The following is a 16,677-nucleotide window of genomic DNA, read 5'->3' on the forward strand; positions in this document are numbered from 1 at the left end:
TGACTATTACTTTAGGTGCATCACCACAGCTGATGGTGTAATCCAGGCAACTGAAGGATGTTTTCCCCAGAGATTGTATTAAGTGATAATGGTCTACAATTCTTATAACCTGAGTTTCAGCCTTTTTTCTGCAAACTGTATGACTAGTAGCTATACTTTGTCCAAAGTAATGAGAGTTGTAAAAACAATCATGGCCATACTGCTAAAGAATCATGTTCCTTACCCAGAACTCTTTGCCTGCAGCTATTACATGGTCCCTGACCAGCTGAAATGTTAATGGTTGGGAAGCTAAAATCTTCAGTACCACAGGCGACAGTGCAACTTTAGCCACAGTGGCCCAACAGGAGAGTATTAGAGGCAAAAAAGGGAAGAATTTAGCAGGTGATTCTGTGGCTGTGTGAACAGGAAATGTAGTAGATGTTCTAACAGGAAGATTTGAGCATGTGTGAGAAATTTAAGTAGAACAAACAGTTTGACTCTTGGTCATTTATTTATTACAGTGGTTCACCATATACATAATTGATGTTCTGATGTCTGTTTACGTTGCATATACTCTGTAATAAATTATTGTAGGCCAAGTAGTTAATATAATTTATGTAGCTCAAGAGAAATTTGTGCTTTGCAGTTTTGTAAACTGTTTAGAATTGAATTAACATTTGAGGATGATAAGATTTTTTATTTTTTTAAACAAGTTGCATATGTTCACCAAGGCTGCATTTAATCAAACGTACAGTAAAACAGTATTGCTGTGAAATATTATTACAATTTATATCACTTCTGTTTTAATATATTTAATAATTTAATTTATTCCTATGATTTCAAAGCTGGCTTTTCAGCAATCTTCAGTAATACATTTTTTTTCTTTGATGAATAGAAATGTCAAAACAACAACATTAATTTGAAATGGGGATCTTTTATAACATTAAAAATGAATGATCAAAATAAATAAAAAAATAATCAAATTTAATGCATCCTTGCTCAATACAAAGTATTTCTTGCTTTAAAAACTTTACTGAATCCAAACATTTAAGTGTAGTGTATATGAAAATAGTTGTCATATTGTCACAGGTCGGAGCGGACCACAGGTGTTGCGAGTCACGCCCCTTCCCGACTTCCACCTCGAGGAGGTCCCAAGATCACCCCAAGGACCAGACACACAAGATAAGTTAAGGGTAATTTAAAACAACTTTATTTAAATTATTTAAAAAGGTAATCTAGGACAGGAGAAAAGGGGAATCTAAAATTTTGATCTTCGTCTCTTGGCAGGAGGGAACTGAGCCTGAGAACTCTGGAGGTCTTTGGTAAGTAATCACAAGGGGAGGGGGGGCAAAGGGCTCTTTCGTCCTTTCCCAGAACTTCTACCAGTCTCCTGCCTAATCCTAAGTCCTTCCTTAGCGGCTTGATTTCCCGTGGCGCCCTTCTCTTCTCCTGAAGGCAACAGAACACACAATGAGTAATAGATAAAACGGAGAAGAAGAATGCCTTGTTCCTAGCTTCTTTGCTCTTTGGGTTGCACTTCACCAGCGTCTGGACAGCTCCTCCACTCCCATTGGCCTCCTAGGTAAGTATAAGGCGACACACAAATCCCTGAGGGCACAGGTAAGTAACAACGGTAAGGATGTAGCAAGGTAAGTATTCAACAAGTGACTGTATCTTCACGCTGGGCTTTACAGGGCGTATTCAAGGACAATAGCTTTTAGCTCGTACAGACAGGTAAGTATTCAACAAGTGACTGTATCTTCACGCTGGGCTTTACAGGGCGTATTCAAGGACAATAGCTTTTAGCTCGTACAGACAGGTAAGTATTCAACAAGTGACTGTATCTTCACGCTGGGCTTTACAGGGCGTATTCAAGGACAATAGCTTTTAGCTCGTACAGACAGGTAAGTATTCAACAAGTGACTGTATCTTCACGCTGGGCTTTACAGGGCGTATTCAAGGACAATAGCTTTTAGCTCGTACAGACAAGCAAGTATTCAACAAGTGACTGTATCTTCACGCTGGGCTTTTCAGGGCGTATTCAAGGGCAATAGCTTTTAGCTCGTACAGACAGGTAAGTATTCAACAAGTGACTGTATCTTCACGCTGGGCTTTACAGGGCGTATTCAAGGATAATAGCTTTTAGCTCGTACAGACAGGTAAGTATTCAACAAGTGGCTGTATCTTCACGCTGGGCTTTACAGGGCGTATTCAAGGACAATAGCTTTTAGCTCGTACAGACAGGCAAGTATTCAACAAGTGACTGTATCTTCACGCTGGGCTTTACAGGGCGTATTCAAGGGCAATAGCTTTTAGCTCGTACAGACAGGTAAGTATTCAACAAGTGACTGTATCTTCACGCTGGGCTTTACAGGGCGTATTCAAGGACAATAGCTTTTCCCACAATATCCGCACAATACCTTGTTTTGCTTTCGCACTTCACCTTCAAGCTGGGTCCAGAGAACGGAGTTATAGGCGGGCGTAGGTGGAATAGGTGGGCACCGCCACGGCAGCCTACGTTCTTTCCAACAGGAACCTTTCTCGGCCTGGAGGGCAAGTACAGACGACAGGGACACGGCACAGCACTGCAAAGCTTTAGTGCACACACGTCAAAGACAGACTCACCCACTGCACTACACACACTTCAGTGATTTTTAAGGTCGGTACTCCACACCCGGTCGGATTTCGTCCTGGAGGAATTTGCAGTCGCTGTCACGGTAAGTGTTCCAAACTTTACGGTGTGGCCACAGCCAAATAACATCCATTCACCCACGCTCTACTTCGGCTCACCCACTCGTCTCGTCCTCCAACGATGGGGCCGCTCAACAAGCTGTTAATCACTCCAACAGGTATTGGTTATCCACATCCAAGTATGAGCAAGGAATATGTAAACAATCCAATGTACTCACAATCTTCGTGATACTGGTCCTCTCCCGCTCTCTTTCTCATCCAGATATACACAACAATCTAAGCAATCCAATGTACTCACAGTCTTCGTAATACTGGTCTCCTCCCGCTCTCTTTCTCTCCCCAGCTTCGTGCAGACGCCCAGAAAGGTCGTCGTTGTTCCACAATGTCACTATTTCTCTACGGCACCTTCGTACAACAGACACGAGTGAGTACGACTTCTCTCCATCAACTTCACTTTGGCAAACCTGTTCCAGTGGCCGTTTTTCAAATCCTCCAATTCGCTTAGCGACTCCACAATTACTCTCATCTGCTTCGCCCTACTCCAGCGCCCAAACACTCCGTCCCACTCGTGGCGTTCCTTGGGAGGCCAAAAACAACACCACCTTCCTGTATCCTCGATGCCCTCTTTATACCCATGAACTGCCCTGTCTGCAATCGCCACATCATTGGACACACCTGCTGCAGATTTCCCTTGATTTGGAGCGTTCGGGGTTTTCCCGGAAGTGACAAGGGCTTACACATTTCCGGTCCGGGCGGAACTTCTCCTCTCACTTTGGTTCCGCCCTCAAAGTCACTTCGTGACAATATACTTCAAAATATTTTAATAAAAAGTATATAAAAGACTGTAGAGTACATATAAAGTATTTAAAACATAAGAATAATATTTTGAAATATATGAACATATCATTTAATATATGTTGATACTAAATTCATTTTCGCAGAATTCTCTAATTTAACCTATATACTGTATAAAGTAGTCTGATGTCTATACTACTGAAATAGGCACATTAATCAAACTTTCTGATATTATTATGTTTTGTCACAAAACATGCGTTGGACTAATGAAAGTCCTGTCCAACTTTGTTAAATTTCTTTGAATTGTGTATCAGAAAATTCTTATTCCTATCAGTCCGATCCGTATCAACATTCTGCTGCCTTTTCAATTCAAATTCCAGCTCATGAATTGACAAGGGAGCCAATTATTAAATTCTGAATTTTTACCAACTCACACTGACTGCAATAAGTAGCTGTGAATAAAATTATGTGGCAAGGGCATACATTTTAATGTGAAAACTCCGTTTATCGAACGAAATCCACTGACAGTATCAATGCAATTAACTGGGTAACTGTTCATAATTCGTGAAATAGCTTGGGCTGAAAACTCTTTTTCCCATGTTTGAAACATTTGAGAGGTAGAAGCACAACAACTTATGCTAATAGAACAGCAGCTAGCCCTGGGATTATATGTCCGCAGAGAGATGCATGCACAAGGCTGCACATCCCACAGTGCAATAGTCACACCGTTAATTAGCCAAATTAGTCAGAGGAAATCAAACTCTAAGTTGACACACACACATTGCCATGACAACGGCACACAGGAAGTGAGGGGAGAGAAAGCTGGAGCATCAGGTTTGAGCACACAGATGAACATACGGTGACACACATATAAACACATGCACACATACACTCTGCTGTCCATCCCTCACCAGCTGAAAGTTGATTAAAAATTATTATATCTACACTTGTCCTATAAATAATTCATAGGTGCATAATTACAGCAGGTTTAGAAAGGGAGAAATGATTTAATTTAGCCACAGGGTGTGAGTCTCACAATTAGAGCTGGATAAATGAAAATGATCTGATTACAGTGACAGTACTGACCCTCACACAAAACGACAGGGAAGGAGAGAGATAGAAAGAGAGAGTCTAGCCATCAAAAAATAAATAATAACTATAATAAACCTTGACATTGAAGAATTGTGAAAGTCCAATACACACACCTTGCTTACTGACATTATGGCTGGCATATTTAATATATGGTAATTAGGAAAACCTCATCTGCATAGGAATGTTTTTGAAGTAGCCATCTGTGTGAAAATTAAGAATTCCAGTTGGAAAAAGTGATTGGAAAGTCATAAGTTTAATAGCATTTATAATTTGAAGGTTCAAGGGCTGACTGTACATTTGAGGAATTGTGGGTCAGGTTATGAATTAACGGAGGAATATGATTATTTTAAAAGTTTTTTTTGTGAGATTCAGATTTGAAATATATATATACGGAATACTAGTAGTTTACTGTAATATGTCAGGCCTTCGCTATAACAGCATGTCATTCATTTTCTATCATTTTAGAGACAGTGTTTGCTAGTCAGATTATACTTCCAGAAGAAAAACTCTTTTACAGCTTATAAAACAGGTCAAACAGCTACTACGATGAAGTCTTAAGTTAAATCCTTGTTTCTCAAAAGTTTCCTCTTTTCCTCACAGTCGAGCTTTTTAGGTTCATATTTCATGGTTCTTCTTAAGTGTCCTGGGCCATAATCTGAACAGAAAAGGCTTTTCATCGGGGTCTAAATTCAGAGTAATCACTGGCATGAGATAGATGCCATTATGCTAATGATAGACTGCTGGCCTACTTCAGTGCACCTTTCTAAGCAGCAGAATATCTTTGGGCATGTGAAACGCATTATTGCTCCTTCTGCTGCTAGAATTAAGAAATGTGTATTTTGGTAAAAGTTAAAGAACTCTAAAAGTTTTGGAAGTCGCAGGTGCTATAAGGTTAAAAATGGATAGATTTTTTAACCTTGAGTGTATGAGATGAAGGGCACAGAGAAGTGGAGTGTTTGAAAGAAACTATGCTAATTGAGACAGAAGAGGCGCTAAGTAACCCACAATGCTTGAGGGTTGTTGTTGTCAATGTGAAGCACAAAACTTCCAATGTTGCTAAAATGAATGATGCTTTTGTGCCACAGGAGATCAAGGAGACACCACACTTCAGAGTGTCTATATATATATATATATATATATATATATATATATATATACACTCACACTCACCGGCCACTTTATTAGGTACACCTGTTCATTGCTTGGTAACACAAATTGCTAATCAGTGCATTTAGGCATTTAATTGACTTTGAACATGGAATGGTTGTTGGTGCCAGACGGACTGGTGATCTACTGGGATTTTCACGCACAACCATCTCTAGGGTTTACAGAGAATGGTCTGAAAAAGATAATTTATGCCTGTAATCCTTTAAAAAAAAAGCCATGGGACACCAAATTGTACCTTATTTGTTGGAAATGCAAACTGTACTGTCATGTAGAGTCATATTGTTGAATTATTTCCAAACATGAACAGTTTATCCAAGTTTAAGAATCTCAGAATGTAACTTTATGAAATATTAAGTGACAGATGCTAAATATGCCAGTAGGTAAATGTGTTGTTATTTTACACACTTATGCTGTGCCACCTCAGACTTCCTATTCTGTCTATTCCAGCATGAACAGTGAGGGAGCCGTTGCTGGATTCATTACCGCACAAACCTATCTTAGAGTATGGCTTATCTGTGAAACACTGGCATCTGGCATATCCAAACAATGCGTTGCACATAAACTCATTTAGAGGATCCAACTGTTTTTCTGTTCAGATGGTTCGTTACCAAATGCTCAGGAAAGCTCACACACAAACAACGGCAAACTGTGCTGGGAACACACACAAACACATGGGGCCGACAAACTTTACACATTAACTGTGTTTAGCCTTTGAAATATGTTCGCAAACACACATACTGACTTGTTTGATGTTCTATCTAGAATCAATGAAGGTTTATAGCCTTAAAATATGACTTTGTTTGTGCATGTGTGTGAGAGAGAAAGCGTAACTGTAATATGAGGTACAGCTCAGCTGTGCCAATTAATTCCTACCATGGCACTGAGACTCCATGCTGAGCTCTCATAACTCCCTGATTAAAGCTACTTCATTTAATCATTCCATTTTGCTGGCAATTATATCAAAAACAAGTTTTTTTTTTTCTTTTTTTTCTTCACAGTGGTATAGCATGTGTTTTATCAATCCCTATGCCCAAATGCTTTTGATGAATGTTTCTCTTAACCACATGTAGATAACATTATCAGGCACACACACACACAGAAAGATTTGATTAAAGTTAAGCAGCCTCTATCTCCATCAAGCATGACCTTTCACTCTAGGCAGATGCGACTAAAGCGTAAAGATTTTTGTCGTTGAAGACTAATTTTGTCAAAAGATTTTGAATTTAGTCAAATTTGTAAAATATTTTTTTTTCTTGCAAGGCAAAAATAGCCGTTTTTAACCTTTTAATGTGTTTACAACTGACAAACTTTTTGATCGGTCTGATCATAGCATATGAACAAGTGTACAAGGCTAAATTGCGGGCCTTTACCTGCTTGTGCATTTTTAGAGGTGGTCAACAATGCATGTGACCACTAGCCTTTGTGCTGTGGTGTTCCCAGTCAATAATAACCGTTCTTTTAAAAATTGCATATAAATCTCTCATTATGCCATTAACACCAAATCTTGGATTTAGTCTTTGTGTCAATTTTATTTGTGTTATTGTTTCACAATAATATCACTAGTTGTTGCTAATGGAAATAAGTTTGCTACGATGCCAAAATTTAGGTGACATTAAAACTTCATAATTCTCAATGCCCAAAACAAATAGAATCCTGAATAATACAAGTAAAACATTCTCAAGCGTAGTAAAGACAAGCAAACAGTCAATAGACAAATAAAAAATAAACTGCTTGCCAAGTTATAGGACAAATAAATACAATAGAACAAATATATAAATTAAATAAATAGTGCTTTAAGTTTTTGTTTTCTTTTTTTTTCAGATTGGACTGTTTAATGGGGTCATATGAACTGACCCCATTATATGAAAAACTGAGAAAATAGAAAAACAATACGAAAGCAGTTACTTAAAACTTGGTAAAGAGGAATCAGTTCTAACCGAAATTGGTAAATTATTCCATAGACTAGGATCAACAACAACGAAGGCTCAATCACCTCTGCAGTGGAACCTAGTTCTAGTAACGGGAAGGAGACCAATATTACAAGATTTCAAGGACCTATTTGGTTTATGGATAAAAATTTCTTCTGAAAGATATGACAGTGTTAGCCTTATATAAAGATTTAAATACAAAGATTGGAATTTTAAAAACAATTGTCTGTCTGTCAACAACCAGCAGTTTATCTGAACCATATGTAGATGCATTAAAGAGGACTGGCTTGCGCCATAAAGAGTTACAATAGTCTAGAGAAGATACAATAAATAGAGTAGATGAATGATCTGTTCAAAACATTTAGCACAGATCAATGACTTGATTTTTGCTGGATGTCTTAGATGGAGAAAAAACAAACAACAACAACAAAAAAAACCTTTGCTGGCTACGTGCATATTTACATTATCATTTAAAATGTTACAAATGTTCACACTAGCTTGTCTATATACAAAATAAAGATTTTGTTAATTAACATTACCATCACGTTATTCTCAAAACTACCTCAAAATTCATTTGTCGACAGACTCCTGTTTTCCAGGCCAAACATTTCTAACTTCTATTTCAGTTTCATGTCAATGAAGATGTAATGATGTTAAATGGCCAGTTAGCACTGTCAGTCATGACCAAAGTCTTAGCTGAGATGTATATCATACAGTCTGACATAAAAGGCGATTGATATCACAAAGTCTGTCTTGGCTTTTACCCAAGATATAATCTGGCAAGCAACATTCGTAAAGGATAAAAAACTGCACTTGGCTTTTTTTTTTTTTTTTTTTTTTGCTGAAGATCACGAGAGTCAGTCCAACAAAAATATATGCACACTTATCACACTACGTCTATAACATTTCCTCCCTTTAGCACACACAGTATTAGCTGCACTTTGAGGTGTAAAAGGCAGAATAAATCTAAATAAATATGTTCTCTCTCACACTCTGTCTCTCCCTTTCTTTCTCTGTCTCTATAGAAGCGAGTGAAGGCTGTGAGAACAAATTTAATCAACTACTCAGCCCTTCAGGGGGTGGAAGCGTGGTGTTGACTCGGCGGTGCTATTTGTTCTATTGTAGCAAAGCGCAGTCAAATGTCATGTTTCTAGAGCAGAGCGTGGCAAATGTTCAGCAGCGTGCGTGAACGCTCCTCACACGCGCCGCTGATGGGAGATGGCAGGAAAGACTGTAGCAGTCGGAGGCGATGAGAGTTGAATATACAGCTGCTTTAATAGAGTCAAAAGCTCAATGATCTGTGAATGCAAAGACACAAGTGCTACAAATGTGTACATGCGTGGATCAAGACGCGGACACATGGAAACATGATGGGCTTGAGTCCGGTTAAACACAAACACACACACACAGATGTGCAGGCCCCTTTATCTAATGTCTATTAAAAGATGGTGATTAAAGTCTCAGGTTCATTCTATTTTTCCCAGGGCTATTCTCTAAATTCGAAATGTCTCCCTGAGCTGAATAAGAGGACTCGGCACTTCTTTCCATTTTTTTTCCCAGTTGCTCCCGTTATGCTGAAAAAGAAAATGCCACTGAGAAAGCCAATATGGGCTTATCAGCCCTATCAGCAGAAAATGAATTTGAACTCAGGGTGCCGATGATGGTACTGAGATAATGCATGATGGGTAGGGAACATTGTTGGGGGAAATATATATATAGTCTGTGTGTGTATCCATACATGCCCTATGCACTAAAAGCCCTAAATAAGTTTGAGGGGTCCAATCAAAGTCATTTCGGTAAAGGACAACCAGGCAATAGCTGCGTTTACATGGACCCTACTAATCCGATCGTAATAGGACTAGAAGCACAATCAGAATAAAAAAGTCACATGTAAACACATCAATCGGATTGAATTGGCCAGATCCGACTAAAGTTTCTATCGGATTGTAAGGGGTGGTTTATTCCTTTTGTAATCCGAGCGAGAAGACATGTAAACACTTGATCGGATTAAAAACCGAAACCGGAAAGTACTGCGCATGTGCAGTGATGTAGAATTGGAACAGGACCACATACCACCAGTCCTTGTTTATGACTCTCATCAACAGACGATTAGTTTTGGGTGCGGGAAGGGGCAGTTTTTTTTTTTTTTGCAGGAAGGGGCAGTAAGTTTTATTTATTTATTTTAAAGTAACGTTAAGCAGCACAACATTTCATGTGCTGGTTGTCATCTAATTAGGACCCGAAGTAGATAAATATCATGTGTACTTTTTAAAACAGTATGCAACAGCAGCGGGAACCTGTATATTAATGCAGTGTGCACATGTCAAAAGAGTAAATCCGATCAGAAGCTTGTGACATATAAACGCGCATATCAACCCGATCACTTCATTTAGCATTCATGTAAACACATACGTTCGGATTCGTCAATCAGAATGAATTCATTCTGATGGAAGCAAAAAGTGTCCAAGTAAAGGCACCTAATGTCAACCATATTAAAAGTTTTAGCAGATCCAATAGTATTATTTATTATTATTTTATCTATTATATTTATTTATTTATTATTTTATTTTAAACCAAAATATCTCTTATCTGGAAGTTAATAAATATATAATAATAAATAGTGAAGAAATAAGTCAAGTCACTTTTATTTCTATAGCGCTTTATATAATACAGATTGTGCCAAAGGAGCTTCACAGAGATAAACAGAAAAACAGCAAAATCAATTATGGAAGCTCATCTATAGAAACAATTCAGATTCTGCTGTAAAAAATAAATAAATAAATAATAATAATAATAATAATAATAATAATAATAATAATAATAATAATAATAATAAACACAAATATTGACATTTATAGTTCTGTCACTATTTAGTTCAAGTCAGCTCAGTATTGGTTCAGTTCAGATCAAACAGTGTGAAGTTCATCAAATTAAAAACAAGTTCAATTCAGCTATAAGCAGTTCAATAGAAGGCATCAGTGTTGTTATTCAGTTTGAGTCTGTTCAATTTTGATTCATTTCGGTTTACTAATGGTGTCGATATCAGTGCGGTCATATCAATAAATTACTCATGTCTTTCAGACCCCAGCTAAGCAAAAACAGTGGCAAGGAACCCAAGGAACAATGAACCCAAACTCCATCAGGAGACAGTAATGGGAAAGAGAGAAAAAAAAAAAATAAAATTTTTTGCAACTTGAAAGCTACGGTTCCCATTCATTGTAATTCCACATTTGAAAATATTTGACATTTCATTCGACATTTCTTTGAGGATGATTCAGTCTTGTAACATGTTCTTTTTTGTATGTAATCTTTAATATTATTTTTAAATTAAGGATCGTGTTCAATATATGAAGTACCATGAGTCATTTTGGTATCCTAAGGTAACAGCATGAAATGGCAATGAACTGATCTGGCAGTGCTTGTCTTCACCACATGCATGCAATTTTCACACACACATTATCTTTGGATCACAAAAAGATGTCAAGGTCGTCTTCCAGTCTCTGTGCAAAACCTACAATTAAATTCCATCTGCCTTTGGCATCTATGTCCCCCAATATCGCTTAATTTCTTCAGTTGTTAATATTGAAATGTGTGCTGTGAGTCTGGGCTCACTGAAAGTGTGCTTCATGCATTAATAAGTCTCTCACTGAGCAGCATCTTTGTTGTTTAAGCTCCCTCCATCCTACATGAAAGGGCATATTTAACTTCACATCTTACTCAACCTTTCAACAGAAGAGTGATGGGAATTTCAGAATCATTATTTCAACCGGTTACACATTCTGAATCAATACCAAGAACAAAGCTTAGTCTGACAAGATAGTTGTATAATGGAGCACTTGTGTAAGGTTGACGTACGATTCTATCACTGAAAAGACCAGTGAGGCGCGAGTGCAGAGGTGTTACTGCCTGCCAAGTAATGCTGGGTTAGTGGACTGTTTGTGTTCCGGTTTGAGTGTCTGTGATTAACAACTATTGGAGTTAACGAGTCGTCTACTTTGGTCTTGTCTTTTGGGAAGTCTCAGAAAGTGTCCATTAGCATTTTCAGATGAAAACACTGAAAAAAGTTTTCCAAGCAGTACTTCATCCAATTAATAATTTGTCTTTCAATTTAATTTACCATTATTTGTTTTATTTTTCAAGTAATACATTTTTTGTTCAAATGATTGAGGAGAGACGATGGTGGCACTAATATTGTGAGTGCAACAATTTAACGACCACATTTAATAGACATGGCTGCTGTTTGAAAGAGTAAGTTTAAAGTAATTAATGGTATAAATACAAAAATGGATGAATATACTTCTGTTCTATCTAGGTTCAGAGCCATCTTAAAGACTATCTTGTTTTTGAAGGAAGAAGAAATTTGGAAGGAAGAGATGCTTTGGAAGTGTAAGTATGGCCCTCATAACTGTGAAAAGAGAGCACAGCTTACGTTCTATAAACATTATCCCCCCGTTTTACAGACAAGTTTCAGACTAAAATGCATGTTCAAGCTGTCTTAACTGAAAATATCTTGTACTGGCACATCTTAAAATATGTCAGTGCCATTGTCGTGTCTCGGGATGCACTCCAGTAGGGTACACCACAAGTTTTATAGAAATAATTTAAATATCCTGATTTAACTAAGGCCTAGTCCTGGGTTAAGCTAAGCCCTGTCTGTGAAACCCTGTGTCTATGTTCAAACATGGAAGCTATACAAGAATGAATCAATGTCGTTGTTCACATCAGGCATGTACATACATTGAAATTACTTTATGCACTAAAATGTTCATTTATGCCACCTCACAGCAGAACTCCAGATCAGTCGTGATTAAATGTAAACCCTTAAGTCAGATGCCCGTATAAAGACTGTAACTTTAATGTTTGCTCTTCACAGAAAAGTTGTCAATGACAAGCCTGACATCCCCCACATCACCACCCATTTTTACAGTAAACCAGGTATGTATAAGTGCATTCATCCCATGTTGTATTTGCCATAATTGCAAGATTCCATCTTGGAAAAAGAATTAATGTCCTTGTAGAACTCAAAATTATCTGTAATCTGGGAATTTTCTGTGAGCTTCTACTTGTATCACGTGACTATACCTGAGTCCAAGGACATGAACAGCTCTAAGTAGAACATGGTGTGAACGCAGCATATGATCTTGAGTATTTGACAACAGCATTATCTAACTGACTTGATAATGTCTTTATCGATCTGTTTCTTCCTCTGTTAGAATTCAGCTGACAAGACAGACTCCAGTAAGAATCCTCAGCGCTGATCAAGCAAGTCCACAACTAACCCATCTAGATTGGGAATCATCTTGGAAGAAAACTTTGTAATGGATGAACCGACCGATCTCAGGGCTTCTATGTCCATTTTTTCAGACTGATTTATGCCCTGCACCTGGACTAAGTGTTTGAAAAGCACTTTATATTTTATTCAGCAGGTAATGCTCAACCTCGGAAAAGGTGAGTTAGCACATAAAATTCAGTACTGCCAGTATTTTGGAATAAAACCATATAGTTTTGATGTCGTTTGTTGTGATTCTGAGGTAAACTGTTCTATGTTAGTTTGTTAAACTAGTTTTTTTTATGTTTTATGGGGAAATGTTTTCAGATAAAAAATCATGTTTTGTTTATAAATTAACATTTGGAATTTAATTAAAATAAAAAAAAGAAAATTGCATGAATGTTCCTTTATTTGTTTGCTTTTTTCTTAATTTTCTAGTTTAACAAATTGAAATACGAAAACATTAATTAATTGATCTATAAAGAAATGTGTAGATGTTATATAGAATATAATGACATTTGTGATTATCCTTTGTAAGGTAAACAGGTAAATTTAGGGAATTAATTATGATATTTAAATGGAATTTTGACATAATCACTGTTTTATGGCTGGTCAACGTCATTACTTCAGGTTAAAATAATTCTGATTGATTGAAATATCAACAAACATATAAAATCACCAAACATGTACATATAGTTTAAAGGCATATCTTCAATTATTATAACACACACACACACACACACACACACACAAACAGAATACGCAGCTTCTTCAAGTGTTGTTCAAACCCAAGGTCTAATCAGGAACTTTCCCCAAACATCCAGATACGATGTACTTTTTCTCAGCTATAGGTTTTAGACAATATTCTTCATTATTTCCTAATGTTAAAATATAAAAAAATAAAGTAAATGCTTTAATTGTAAATTGTTAATGTAGATGAGAGGCCCTAATTAACTATGTGACCTAAGTTCTCTCATAGTAAGTCAGAAGATTAAATGTATGTTTAAATGTGTTGGGTGTTTTTTTTTTTTTTTTTTTTTTCTTGAAACCAAGCAGAGAGCATATTTTAGTGAGATGACATGTTACTACAGTATTTAAGTTTCACATTGTGAAGTCTTACAAATTATTTAATATTTTGTAGAATATTATTCATTAACAACTAAATAAACCACTCAAAAGAATATATTCCAGAATCCACCCCTTCAGCGTCATCATTTGCTGAAAGGGGTTTCCCAGGTTGTTGATTTGCTGGAGGTCTAGTAGCATCCGAAGTGACGTCTTGTGGAAGCCAATAGTTCAAATGGTTATGACCCCAAATTGTTTGTGTCTTGGGGTCTTAAATGCAGCTGTTGGACATGTCCCAAATGGTGTCTTGACCAATTAGGCTTTGTCTTAGCTCAGGGTGTTGCTATGTTTCTTCTCCCAATACATAAATCAGTGTGTTATCTTGTCCCACTCTTGCAGAGTATGATTTAAACCTGATTTATATAATAAGAATATGATACCTTTGACAAAGAAATGATTGATAACAACATTTGAGTCACAAACTATCAAACACATACATACCAAACTCGAATATAAACCTATAAACTATTCAATAGTTATTCAAAATGACATAAACAATGAGTGATGACAGACAAATGTGTGGGTTACAGGCATGATATGAAATGATGCAATGGACTGATATTCATTTATAAGTCCTTTTACAATCATTTTGGAGTGATTTGATGGATTTATATCTGTAAAGGTAGTCTATATGCTATTCAGAGAGGTGTGCAGGAATTTAGTTCTGTGAAAAAGAGGCACATGTCAAAAAGCACCATTAAAGTGCAAAACACACCACAGTTTCTACTAGCAAACCGACAATGTATAAATGGTGCATGCTTAATTTCATGATAAGTTTTTTCAGGTAACACGTTACAGTAATGTTCATCAGTTAATGTTAATGTATTAGTTAATAACTAATATTCACTTACAATGAGCAATACATTTATATAGTATATACTAATCTTTGCTTTACTAATCTTATTTATTTATTTAGTTCATATTAACTAAAGTTAACAAATGGAACCTTACTGTTAAGTGTTACGAGTTATTTATTTATTTAGTTATTTATTTGTTTTGTGCAAGTGAGATGAGTAATATAAAAGGCACTAATTCATAAATATTTTGTATGGCAAGTTGATAATTACGCATGTAGTAGGCCTGTTATTTAGTTTTCTTGGAAAAAACACATTAGCTATAAGCAAGCAGGATTAAAGTGTATATGAGCAAAATATTTATGTGTGATGGTTTGTGTGAGAAAAAGTGAGACATTTTATATGTGTGTGGTCTTACATCAACACAACAGTCCGTAACCAAAGGTAAGTGTAGCCATGAGAGATCCTTCAAGGAGAAAAAGCCACTTTAGAAAAGAGAATAAAAGGGCTGGGGAAAAAAAATAGGTAGAAAGGGAAAGGGAAAAACAGAAGCGCTAAGCAGCACTTCACCAGGCCCCCTCATGTGACCCCATCCCACTCAAGGTGATCATGGGTCAGGACAGAACTCAAAGGAGGCGAGGCAAAGCTGGCCCATGGCCACATAAAAAATAGCGCTTCTCACTCCCCTTCCCCCCGCTTCCATTTTTATTCTTTTCTTTGTTCAGTATCAGGTCAGCTTTGAAGCCTTTGCTTTGAGAGAAAAAGTAGCATCCATGAACAGATAGCATTTCTGCTATTATCATTTATTCTTAAAGACTACACACTCAAGCACTTGCTATAACATGCTGTAGAATGCTGGCATATATAATTATTTTCTTCATATATTGCTATGGTGCATAATTGTACTCAGCTTCAAAAGTTTGGAGTATAAATAATACAAGAAATAATGATGAAATAAAGTTTAAAATAAAATCAAAAAACACTTTTATTTAGCAAGGAAAAAATATCCAAGTGACATTTCAATTTTTTATTAATCAAGGAATCTCGAAAATAAATAAAGTCAGAATTGCGAGATAAAAATAGCAATTCTGATTTTTTCTTTCATATGTGTTTATATCTCATAATTCTGACGTTTTTCCTCACAAATTTGCCTTTTTTTTCTTCTCAGAATTGTGAGATATAAACTCGCAACTGGGGGAGTATGATTAGTTCTCAGAATTGCGAGTTTATATCACACAATACTGACTTTATAACTTGCAACTGAAAGTTTATATCATGCAATTCTAAGAAAAAAGTCAGAACCGCGAGTTTTCAGAATCATTTCTGAAGGATCATGTATAGGTGAAGTAATAACTGCTGAAAATTCAGCTTTGCCATTACAGGTAGTTTGGTAAAGTAAATTATATTACAAGTAAATTATATTAAAATAGAAAAAAGCTAAGTAAAAGCATCGGGCAAAGTAATAATTTCAAAATATTGCTGTTTTACTGTAATTTATTTATTTATTTATTTATTTTTTATCAAATAAATGCAGCCTTTGTTATCATTAGGGATGTTTTTCAAAAAAAAAAAAAAAAAAAAAAAAAAAAAAACATTATTCCAAACTTTAGACATCGAAGTTAATGGCTTAATAGAGTTAATCTATAATTGACCTCCATGCAATAAAAAAGGTCTATGTTTTTTTTATTTTTTATTTTATTTATTTATTTATTTTTGTTTGTTTTTTTTGTGTAGCTGAGCCTAAATTAGCCGTAGAGTTTATCTGCAAAACCTGTTCTCAGAGGACACTGGGTAATGAGTGTGTCATGTGCCATGCCCGGACAACAGAAACCAAAAA

The 16,677-nt window shown here is 36.3% G+C and overlaps 1 long non-coding RNA gene across 1 annotated transcript; it reads left to right on the top strand.

The window, feature by feature from the left end:
* The first annotated feature begins 11,624 nt into the window (after window positions 1-11,624).
* Window positions 11,625-13,230, top strand: LOC122147592. The gene is made up of 3 exons (XR_006161686.1): window positions 11,625-12,038; window positions 12,526-12,587; window positions 12,866-13,230. It is a non-coding gene; the product is annotated as an uncharacterized LOC122147592 (long non-coding RNA).
* Window positions 13,231-16,677: the final 3,447 nt, after the last annotated feature.

The sequence above is a fragment of the Cyprinus carpio genome, chromosome A14, assembly GCF_018340385.1.
Source record: "Cyprinus carpio isolate SPL01 chromosome A14, ASM1834038v1, whole genome shotgun sequence".
Classification (NCBI taxonomy): domain Eukaryota; kingdom Metazoa; phylum Chordata; class Actinopteri; order Cypriniformes; family Cyprinidae; genus Cyprinus; species Cyprinus carpio.